This window comes from Rhinopithecus roxellana, chromosome 11 (genome assembly GCF_007565055.1).
Source record: "Rhinopithecus roxellana isolate Shanxi Qingling chromosome 11, ASM756505v1, whole genome shotgun sequence".
In the NCBI taxonomy this organism is placed as follows: domain Eukaryota; kingdom Metazoa; phylum Chordata; class Mammalia; order Primates; family Cercopithecidae; genus Rhinopithecus; species Rhinopithecus roxellana.
The window spans coordinates 828,986-841,592 of record NC_044559.1 but is presented as its reverse complement, the minus strand read 5'-3'; the positions used below and the strand labels follow the sequence as shown (position 1 = coordinate 841,592).

Sequence of the window (12,607 nt, the reverse complement as noted above, 5' to 3'; positions counted from 1 at the left end):
TCGGTGTTAGGTGATGAGGATAAAATATAAATAAGACACAGTTTCTCCACTTGAGGAACATGTAGTCTCTGCAGTGTTCTATACAGTAGCCCTAGCCGCAGGTAGCTGTTGAGCACTTGAACCGTAGCTAGTCAGAATTGAGATATCCAGTATGTGTAATGTGCAACCATTTTTTGAAGACTCAGTACAAAAAGAAGCATAAAATGTCTCAAATGTTTATATTAAGTACATGTGAGATAATATTTTGGATGTATTGGGTTAACTAAGGTATATTATTATTATTATTATTATTATTAGAGACAGTCTCTCTGTCACTCAGGCTGGAGTGCAGTGGTTCAATCTCAGCCAACTGCAACCTCCAACTCCTGGACTCAAGTGATCCTCCCACTGCAGCATCCCAACCAGCTGGGACAACATGAACATGGCACCACACCCAGCTAATTTTTGTGTTTTTTTTAGAGATGGAGTCTTGCCATGTTTCCTATGCTGGTGTCAAACTCCTGAGCTCAAGTGATCTGCCCACCTTGGCCTCCCAAAGTGCTGGGATCACAGGCATGAGCCACCACACCTGGCTGGTTTACTCAGTTCTTAAAACAAACTTTAAACTTCCTGATTCCCAACTTATTCATCCATAAAATGAGCAGCACCCATCTGCCTCATCAAAGTGGTTGTGAGGATAACATGAAATGACAGTGTGAAAGATGTAAGCTGTAAACTACTAGAATACACTAGTGGTGTTGTGCTAAAATGCATTGTTGTGCTAGAATACATTGTTGTGCTAGAATACACTGGTGTGGTGTTGATAGGATATACATGGGAAAGAGTTTGAAAAAGACAGTGAGAAAGAAGAGAGTGAAAAAGAAGAATGGCAAACACTGTCTCTGGAGTCAGCTGGTGAGGAACATATGCTGTGACCTTTTAAAAGCAACTCCATTTGAACTTCCCAACATAAATTAATTTCTACATCCTTAGAGCACTGAGTAAACATTGTATAAATAAATTTCAGCATGCAAAATATGGAATGAAGAAATCTGTTTAATCCAGCATTTACTTTTGAAGTTTCTCTCTGTCGCTCTGAAGTCTGTTCCTATGCAGTCTTGTCCCCAGCAGTAGGTGGTGGCTGGGACTAAGGCCAGAGTACAGTCAGTGGTGGGTAGTCAGTCTCATTTACTTTTCAGCTGTTGTTCTGTAGCACTTTTCATGTAGGAAGTTAACTTTTCTTTCCAAGTTTTAAATTTCTTAAGAGCTGAGTTCATTTGGCTTTTCCAGGCGTGTCTCTGTTAGAGTATGGCAGTGGCTGGTACTGCTCCATTGTGATTGAGGACAAATGACAGGATGAGTACAGTCAGCATACTACCACAGATTAGTGATGCAAATTCTCCTGCCATGAGGACACAGCCACGGGAATCTGTGGCATCTGTGCTCACTATAGATTTGCAACCGGGGGTCCATTGAGTTCTATTGTCTATATACTGGTCTTTGTAGGTCCTCAATTGTGAACGTTTTGAGGGACTGGGAGAAGCATTTGGCAAACATGAAATGAGACCCTTTTGGAAGGACATGATTGATTGATTTAGCATATTAATTAAAGACACACGGGATGGCCCAGGCCTGAAAGAGATCTTCTGGTCAATTCTCTGTGATGGTAGCTTCTATGACAAGGTTGTCCAGTTTGCTTAATTTTGTTGTTGTTGTTCTGTTTTGTTTTGTTTCAGGCGTTTATCAGCCTGAAGCCATGGTTTTTAGTTTTTATCTCTAGTGATAAGCAGAAAAGAGGGATGAGGAAGGAGTTTTACTGTCCCAACCAGTAATAGCAACTAAGAACCCATGACTGTGTTCTATCCCTTGGACACTCCTGTGAACTGTTCTGAACTTTTTGGTAAGCAACTTCAAGGATTAAGAAATATAAAAAGTTATATCCTAGGAGACTGGAAAAGATGACTAAAGTAGGCCATGTCATACATTCCTGCCCTTACACCTGTGAGAGCTGTGTGTTTCAAGTAGTGAGGCTTGTAGATGTGACCAGGCCGAGAGAAGAGTTGCCAGGGAGAGCTGCCGGGCTGAAGAGTCCACTTGCCTGGAGATATCAAAAACCATCGAAGGTCTGATCTCCCACCTCCAGATTAGGATATTGCCTCTTCTGGACTCCACATGTGTTAGCCTTAAGTTGTTAAGCAGATAGACTGAATTCATTTGCCCCTTCAACAAATGAATGAGATGCCAAACTCTGTAATGGACATTGATGTTTTCCTGGCTAAGAAGATTTTTGGGGGCCTTATTTTCCAAATTCTCATGAACCTTGTAGCCATGGGAAGCCCTGAGAGTCTGTTTCCTAAAGGTGACTCAACCTGGGAAGTCTGGCTTAAACTAAGAACTCACAAGAGACTGACCCATGAAATGCTATTAATTTAGAAGTGGAAGTGTAACAGAGAGGTGAATCAAGTGTCAACTTGACCTCCTGTAAAACCTCCATTTAGGCAAATTACAATTTCTTGATAAGAAATAAGGCACAGGAGGTTAATGAGATGATTCAAATGTCTAGGGGTGTATCAGCTCTCTACTGCTATGTAACACATTACTCCAACACTTAAAACAAGTGTTTATATCTCACTTTTTCTGTGGGTCAGGAATCTTGGGCTGGGTGCCTCTGACTATGGGTCTGTTGCAGGCTGCAATCAAGGTATTGATCAGGGCTGCAATCATCTCCAGGCTTGACTTAGGGAGAATCCTGGGAAAGATCTGCTTCCAAGCTCACTCACATGGTTGTTGGCAAGTCTCAGGTCCCCACTGTCTGTTGGCAGAGACATCAACTCCTTGCCATATGGGCCTTTCCATGTAGCTTCTCAAAACATGGAAGTCAGAGTTTGTTGAGAACCTAACCTCAGAATTGACATCCATAACATTTGCCATATTCTAATGAGTCACTAGGTCCAGCCTACACTCAAAGAGATTACAGAAGGAGAGGATTAGAACTGGGAGGTAAGGGTTAGTGGAGGGCATTTTAGAGGCTGCCCACTACACGTGCCTTCTGGTTCTAGTGTTAGATCTATCCCAATATAGAAAAGAAAGGTTTTGTGGGGACCTTAGACTTACTTTGGGATGGTGGGCTGTACTCCCCCAAATGTTGCTGGAACATGGGTACTGCCAGCTTGGGACTTTTGTATTTTGCTTTTCTGTGGCCTGAGACAGGTTTCTGTTTTGGGCCCACGGCTGAGGTCTGTGAAGTTGCATGCTAAAATTCTGTTTCTGAGCGTTTCCTAGAGAAAGGGTAAAACTATAATGACTGACAAATTTAAGTCACTGGTCTAAGTTCACCTTAGACTTTCTGTTTAGTATTTGTTCACACAAGATATAACTGGTTAATTATAATCAATAACTAATTGATCACTTATGCCCACATTTAAGATTAAGATTATTCCAGGTCACTTTGGCATTTTGGATGTTCCCAAAGTATTAAATGACTGACTTATATAAAAAGTTTACTTCCATAGGTGGGAGGAATAGCCAGCAAAAAGTCCTTTTGGGAAGGAAAATGCTATTAAGTCCATGTTCTTGTGAAAAACAAACAAACAAAAAACAACGCTTGCCAGTGTTTGGCTCTGGAGTCTTCTGGAACCTAGGTTTATGATAAAGGGAGCCACCACCTCAGAAGGCGAAGTGCTGCCCAGAAGGGAGTGAAAAACTTAGTAGCAAGGAAGAACCAACACACAGGCATGGACCTTGACTGATATATGGCCATTTTGCATATAACCAACGATGGTGGACACCCAGCAAGCTGGGTTATGGTGGGAGGTCGCCACGGAGCAGGGGAAGTTCATTATGATCCTGAATCATCTGGGTGGGAGAGTGGTTCGGAGTTCAAATACATTTGCTATTTCTGCCTTCTTAGGCCTGAAAGTTAGTATTTTAGAAATATTTGCACCTGCAGTGGCTAAATAAAGATACATACAAAGGATTAACATGTAACAGGAGCAGCTGTCACTTGTTTTTGTTTTTGCTTTTTAAGAAAAGAAAGTTCCATTTACATGGAGCTTATCATCATGAGAAACTTAGTCATGGGTGTGTTTCTCTTTTATCCATGTGGTTCTTTGGTGAGTGACCACTATTCTAAGTACACTTTCCCCCTTTTCGATCAGAAGAAAACTTCTCCAGGTTGTCTGTTCAACAGAAGCTAAGACCACAATATATTCATATAACAGTTTTTCTTTAAATAGTTCTGTAATTAGATTTGTTTTTTAAAAGCTTCCCCCCTGCTGATTTTTCTTTAAACATGGTTTTAAAGGGTGTGGTCAATTTAGTAATGAGGAAGTTGTTGAAGGATATTTGGGGTTAAGAAGCTGAAGACTGGTGTATTCAATGTAATCCTTTTCCCCACAGGGGCTGCTGGAGTCTTCTGCAAAGAAGGCCCCTGTGTCGGTGTCCTGCGGAGGTGAGAGCCCCCGAGTGGGATCCACCTCAGCGAATCAGATAAGACAGCCAAGCTCACCTTAATAAGAGAAGAGGTAAAATCTCTCCTGTTTAGTCTACTTATCACTCCATTTCTTTGTAAGGCCCATGTACCAGCAGGTAGATTGCATCTCTTCTGGCTCAAGTTATCCCAGGCTGGAAGTTCTTATTTCCTGCAGCTTGTTTAGGTTGTAAAAAGGGCTCCCTGTGGCATTGGTGCTGGAGTCATGACATTCTGGTCTCCAGGGAAAAATGTTGACAATCTGAAATATTCTTAAGAATTTTGTATCTTTCTTTATGTTTCAGCCCTGATATTTTAAATGTCTAAATTTGCCAGCTTTGTTCACATATGTAACTAAATCAGTGCTTTTATTTTACAGAGGATATATGCTCATGCCTAAACATTTTTAAATGTTTTTGTAGTCATACACAGTTGTGTCCTACTTTCATCTATTCTTTGACTAAACAGTTCAACTCTCCGATTCCTGTATTGAGTTTCTTGAATAGCCTTCATTCAAAATAAGTCACTGCTAGGCCTTGCCTGGTTATCTGAAGAAATATGAAAGACCCTGTTGTGTATCATTGATCAGTTACCACCCTCTCCTGTATATATTTCTGTGTTGTATTTTGTATGTTTCGTTTGTGTGTTTCTTTACAATTACACCTGTTATTAAAGGAAGGTGTGGCAATTTTATTTTTACAGTATGCTGAAAGTGGTTAAACACCTCAGCTATAGGTCTTTTAAAGCTTTATAAAATAGCATCAAGTTGTTAATGAGAGATGTCAGTTAGTCCTATTTTCAAAACCTGGGAGTAGTGGTAAGGAGGCACACCAAAATCTTTTTTTTTTTTTTTTTTTTTTTTTTTGAGACGGAGTCTTGCTCTGTCTCTCGGGCTGGAGTGCAGTGGCCAGATCTCAGCTCATTGCAAGCTCCGCCTCCCGGGTTTACACCATTCTCCTGCCTCAGCCTCCCGAGTAGCTGGGACTACAGGCGCCCGCCACCTCGCCCGGCTAGTTTTTTGTATTTTTTAGTAGAGACGGGGTTTCACCGTGTTAACCAGGATGGTCTCGATCTCCTGACCTCGTGATCCTCCCGTCTTGGCCTCCCAAAGTGCTGGGATTACAGGCTTGAGCCACTGCGCCCGGCCTTTTTTTTTTTTTTTAAGAGACAAGATCTCACTCTGTCACCAAGGCTGGAGTACAGTGGCACAATTATAGCTCATTGCAGCCTTGCACTCCTAGGCTCAAGAGATCCTCCTGCCTCAGCCACCTGAGTAGCTGGGACAACAGACATGTACCACTATGACTGGCCAAAATTTTGTAAATGAGGAAAATGACTTTATCTTTTTCCTGGGAGTAAAACTGTGGGATGATCACCTAATGGATCAAAATAAAGAGGTGCCAGGTTACCTGAAGCAGACAGAGTACCTTCCAGGTTCTTGAGATCCCAATAAATATAACAAATCTTCTAGAAGAGAGAGTCTCAGCTAGGGAAGTACAGTAAGCTGAGAGCCGTGGCTGCCCATCCAAACCCCAGTTGCCCATCCAAACCCCTGCCCAGGGCAAATGGAGTTTGAGGCAATGAATTTAGAGTATTTCCTTCCAGTTAGCAAGAGTATCCCAAATATGGGTCCGGATTCTGGGCTGACAAACAAGACTCTACCTGTGATGATGAATGCTGTAGCTAGATGTAGCCAGCTCAGGGCATTATGTGAGCTCCCTCCTTCTGACTCCATTTTTATGAAGCTGTCAAAAATCTCTATAGAAAGAGAATATGCTGCTCATGCCAACTTCCAATGCTCTGATTTGTGGCAGTTTCATTATCATCCTAAATAAAACTGGTGGCCTGGCATCAGCTGTGATTACAGGGCCTTGGTTAGGGTGAATACCTGCCAGTCAGATGGCTCTGTCACAGTCAGGGTCTTGGCCTGCAGAGCTGAGAGCTAGACCCTGGACCAAGGTAAAGTTCATGGAGGCTGGAAATACCACTTGGAATTTCTGGGAGATGTTCTACTCACCTTTATCTTGGTGTGTACACCGCAGCATCCTGTGTGGCTGAGAGTACACTTTTCCAAATGTGTACAAACATTAAATGTTGAAGTTTATATTCCTAATATAAACAAACTTGGTGAGAGTAACCCTTATCTTTCTGTTTACTTTTCTGCAATTTACTACTCTTTGTTCAAGTTAGTATAGAAGCCTTCAGCCCTCTGTGTAAGCTGCTTCTCTATGCCTTCATTTTTCTTGTGAGGGCTCCCATGCACCTGTCAATCTGCGTTCTTTTCATTCCATCACTCTGTGTGATGTCAGTCCCAGCTGGAGATGCCAGAAGTGGGGAGGAAAAACCAACCTTCCCTACATTATTGATGGAAGATAATGACTACCTGAAGCTCCCATCATGATACTTATGGGTCAAAGGAATGCCACTTTCTGCTGACCAGAATATATTATTTCCAAAGGGCAAGAACCTTAGAGATTATCTAGTTCTTCTCTGTGATTTTATGGATGAAAGACATGAATAGCAAAGTGACCATCCAAGGCTCAAGTAACTTGGTGGCAGTGAAGTGGTAGGATTGTTACTTAGGTAGGATTGTTACCAGGAGATTTTTTTTTTTTTTTTTTCTGAGAGGAGTCTTGCTCTGTCACCCAGGCTGGAGTGTAGTGGTGCAATCTCAGCTCCCTGTAAACCACCACCTCTCAGATTCGTGGAATTCTGGTGTCTCAACTTCCCAAGTAACTGGGACTACAGATGTGTACCACCACTCCTGGATAATTTCTATATTTTTAGTAGAGATGAGGTTTCACCATGTTGGTTAGGCTGGTCTCAAACTCCTGACCTCAAGTGATCCACCTGCCTTGGGCTCCCAAAGTGCTGAAATTACAGGCATGAGCCACCGCACCCAGCTGGTACTTAGGGATTCTTTCCACCCAGCCACTTTACCTTTCTTGATGCCTGTAAAAAAAATAAAGAAGGCTGAAGTGGGAGGATTACTTGGGTCAAGTAGTTCAAGGCCTGCCTGGGCAACATAGGGAGACCCCTTCTCTACAAAAAATACAAAAATTAACTGGGTCTGGTGGCACATGCCTGTAGTCCCAGTTACTTGGGAGAATGAGCTGGGAGGATCTCTTCAGCCCAGGAGGTCAAGGCTACAATGAGCTATGATCTCACCACTGCACTCCAGCCAGGGTGACATAGTGACAGCCTGTCTCTAAAATAATAAATTAATAAAAATAAAAATTATATCTCTAAGTTTTAAAGAGGAGAGAGGCTGCTCATTATCTTGATAAACATATTGGAGTCTATGTAAATGGCACCCCCTGGAGTTGTGCCCTGAATTGCCCACGTGGCTGGAGAGCCCTGGTGACAGGACATGTTTTACAATGGAGAGACAAGTAGTCTGTTTAAGGAAAACTAAACCAAACTAGACAAAGCTTTCAATAGCAATGTCAGAAAAGAAGGCATCTTTGCAGATGCAAATAGAAGGGCCATGCCTTACTCTCACAAGTCTATTAGAAAGAACACTTGCGAGGGGCGGAGCAAGATGGCCGAATAGGAATAGCTCCAGTCTCCAGCTCCCAGTGCCAGCGACACAGAAGACAGGTGATTTCTGCATTTTCAACTGAGGTACTGGGTTCATCTCACTAGGGAGTGCTGGACAATTGGTACTGGTCAGCTGTTGCAGCCCGACCAGCGAGAGCTGAAGCAGGGCGAGGCATCGCCTCACCTGGGAAGTGCAAGGGGGAAGGGGATCCCTTTTCCTAGCCAGGGGAACTGAGACACACAACACCAGGAAAATCAGGTAACTCCCACTCCAATACTGCACTTTCCCAAGGGTCTTAGCAAACGGGCACACCAGGAGATTATATCCCACACCTGCCCAGGAGGGTCCCAAGCCCATGGAACCTCCCTCATTGCTAGCACAGCAGTCTGCGATCTAACGGCAAGGCAGCAGCGAGACTGGGGGAGGGGTGGCCGCCATTGCTGAGGCTTAAGTAGGTAAACAAAGCCGTTGGGAAGTTCAAACTGCATGGAACCCACAGCAGCTCAAGGAGGCTTGCTTGTCTCTGTAGACTCCACCTCTGGGGACAGGGAACAGCTAAACAACAACAACAACAACAACAACAACAACAGAAAAAGCAGCGGAAACCTCTGCAGACGCAAACGACTCTGTCTGACAGCTTTGAAGAGAGCAGTGGATCTCCCAACACAGAGGTTGAGATCTGAGAATGGACAGACTGCCTGCTCAAGTGGGTCCCGACCCATGAGTAGCCTAACTGGGAGACATCCCCCACTAGGAGCAGACTGACACCCCACACCTCACACGCTGGAGCACACCCCTGAGAGGAAGCTTCCAAAGCAAGAATTAGACAGGTACACTCGCTGTTCAGCAGTACTCTATCTTCTGCAGCCTCTGCTGCTGATACCAAGGCAAACAGGGTCTGGAGTGGACCTCAAGCAATCTCCAACAGACCTACAGCTGAGGGTCCTGACTGTTAGAAGGAAAACTAACAAACAGAAAGGACACCCAAACCAAAACTCCATCAGTACATCACCAGCATGAAAGATCAAAGGCGGATAAAACCACAAAGATGGGGAAAAAGCAGGGCAGAAGAGCTGGAAATTCAAAACATCACAGCACATCTCCCCCTCCAAAGGAATGAAGCTGATCGCCAGCAACAGATCAAAGCTGGATGGAGAATGACTTTGACGAGTTGAGGGGAGAAGGCTTCAGTCGATCAAACTTCTCAGAGCTAAAGGAGGAACTACGTACCCAGGGCAAAGAAACTAAAAATCTTGAAAAAAGAATGGAAGAATGGATAACTAGAATAATCAATGCAGAGAAGGCCATAAACGAATTGACAGAGATTAAAACCATGACAGGAGAAATATGTGACAAATGCATAAGCTTCAGTAACCGACTCGATCAACTGGAAGAAAGAGTATCAATGTTTGAAGATCAAATGAATGAAATGAAGCAGGAAGAGAAGTCTAGAGAAAAAAAGGAAAAAGAAATGAACAAAGCCTCCAAGAAATACGGGATTATGTGAAAAGACCAAATCTACGTCTGATTGGGGTGCCTGAAAGTGAGGGGAAAAATGAAAGCAAGTTGGAAAACACTCTTCAGGATATCATCCAGGAGAACTTCCCCAACCTAGAAAGGCAGGCCAACATTCAAATTCAGGAAATACAAAGAATGCCACAAAGATACTCCTGGAGAAGAGCAACTCCAAAACACATAATTGTCAGATTCACCAAAGTTGAAATGGAGAAAAAAATGTTAAGGGCAGTCAGAGAGAAAGGTCGGGTTACCCACAAAGGGAAGCCCATCAGACTAACAGCAGATCTCTCGGCAGAAACTCTCCAAGCCAGAAGAGAGTGGGGGCCTATACTCAACATCCTTAAAGAAAAGAATTTTCAACCCAGAATTTCATATCCAGCCAAACTAAGTTTCATCAGTGAAGGAGAAATAACATCCTTTATAGACAAGCAAATGCTTAGAGATTTTTGTCACCACCAGGCCTGCCCTACAAGAGATCCTGAAGAAAACACTAAACATGGAAAGGAACAACCAGTACCAGCCACGGCAAAAACATGCTAAAATGTAAAGACAATGGAGGCTAGGAAGAAACTGCATCAACTAACGAGCAAAATAACCAGTTAATATCATCATGACAGGATCAAGTTCACACATAACAATATTAGCCTTAAATGTAAATGGACTAAATAGTCCAATTAAAAGACACAGTCTGGCAAACCGGATAAAGAGTCAAGACCCGTCAGCTTGCTGTATTCCAGAGACCCATCTCACATGCAGAGACACACACATAGGCTCAAAATAAAGGGATGAAGGAAGATCTACCAAGCAAATGGAGAACAAATGAAAGCAGGGGTTGCAATACTAGTCTCTGATAAAACAGACTTTAAACCATCAAAGATCAAAAGAGATAAAGAAGGCCATTACATAATGGTAAAGGGATCAATTCAACAGGAAGAGCTAACTATCCTAAATATATATGCACCCAAGACAGGAGCACCCAGATTCATAAAGCAAGTCCTTAGAGACTTACAAAGAGACTTAGACTCCCGTACAATAATAATGGGAGACTTCAACACCCCACTGTCAACATTAGACAGAACAACGAGACAGAAAGTCAACAAGGATATCCAGGAATTGAACTCATCTCTGCACCAAGCAGACCTAATAGACATCTACAGAACTCTCCATCCCAAATCAACAGACTATACATTCTTCTCAGCACCACATCACACTTATTCCAAAATTGACCACATAATTGGAAGTAAAGCACTCCTCAGCAAATGTAAAAGAACAGAAATTATAACAAACTGTCTCTCAGACCACAGTGCAATCAAACTAGAACTCAGGACTAGGAAACTCGATCAAAACTGCTCACCTACATGGAAACTGAATAACCTGCTCCTGAATGACTACTGGATACATAATGAAATGAAGGCAGATATAAAGATGTTCTTTGAAACCAATGAGAAGAAAGATACAACATACCAGAATCTCTGGGACACATTTAAAGCAGTGTGTAGAGGGAAATTTATAGCACTAAATGCCCACAAGAGAAAGCTGGAAAGATCTAAAATGGACACTCTAACATCACAATTAAAAGAACTAGAGAAGCAAGAGCAAACACATTCAAAAGCTAGCAGAAGGCAAGAAATAACTAAGATCAGAGCAGAACTGAAGGAGATAGAGACACAAAAAACCCTCCAAAAAATCAATGAATCCAGGATTTGTTTATTTTAAAGGATCAACAAAATTGATAGACCGCTAGCAAGACTAATAAAGAAGAAAACAGAGAAGAATCAAATAGACACATTAAAAATGATAAAGGGGATATCACCATCGACCCCACAGAAATACAAACTACCATCAGAGAATACTATAAACACTTCTAAGCAAATAAACTAGAAAATCTAGAAGAAATGGATAAGTTCCTGGACACTTACACTCTTCCAATACTAAACCAGGAAGAAGCTGAATCCCTGAATAGACCAATAGCAGGCTCTGAAATTGAGGCAATAATTAATAGCCTACCAGCCAAAAAAAGTCCAGGACCAGATGGATTCACAGCTGAATTCTACCAGAGGTACAAGGAGGAGCTGGTAAATTTCCTTCTGTAACTATTCCAATCAGTAGAAAAAGAAGGAATCCTCCCTAACTCATTTTATGGGGCCAACATCATCCTGATACCAAAGCCTAGCAGAGACACAACAAAAAAAGAGAATTTTAGACCAATATCCCTGATGAATATCAATACAAAAATCCTCAATAAAGTAGTAGCAAACCGGATCCAGCAGCACATCAAAAAGCTTGTCCACCATGATCAAGTGGGCTTCATCCCTGGGATGCAAGGCCGGTTCAACATACACAAATTAGTAAACGTAATCCAGCATATAAACAGAACCAAAGACAAAAATCACATGATTATCTCAATAGATGCAGAAAAGGCCTTTGACAAAATTCAACAGCCCTTCATGCTAAAAACTCTCAATAAATTCGGTATTGATGGAACGTATCTCAAAATAATAAGAGCTATTTATAAGAAACCCACAGCCAATATCATACTGAATGGGCAAAAACTGGAAGCATTCCCTTTGAAAACTGGCACTAGACATGGATGTCGTCTCTCACCACTCCTATTCAACATAGTGTTGAAAGTTCTGGCTAGAGCAATCAGGGAAGAGAAAGAAATAAAGGTATTCAGTTAGGAAAAGAAGAAGTCAAATTGTCCCTGTTTGCAGATGACATGATTGTATATTTAGAAAACCCCATCATCTCAGCCCAAAATCTCCTTAAGCTTATAAGAAACTTCAGCAAAGTCTCAGGATACAAAATTAATGTGCAAAAATCACAAGCATTCTTATATACCAATAACAGACAAACAGAGAGCCAAATCATGAATGAACTTCCATTCACAATTGCTTCAAAGAGAATAAAATACTTAGGAATCCAACTTACAAAGGATGTAAAGGACCTCTTCAAGGAGAACTACAAACCACTGCTCAGTGAAATAAAAGAGTACACAAACAAATGGAAGAACACACCATGCTCATCGATAGGAAGAATCAATATCGTGAAAATGGCCATACTGCCCAAGGTCATTTATAGATTCAATGCCATCTCCATCA

The 12,607-nt window shown here is 42.1% G+C and overlaps 1 pseudogene; it reads left to right on the top strand.

The window, feature by feature from the left end:
- The window catches only part of LOC115900416, a 34,877-nt pseudogene extending 30,119 nt beyond the window's left edge, over positions 1 to 4,758 (top strand).
- The last annotated feature ends 7,849 nt before the right edge of the window (positions 4,759 to 12,607 follow it).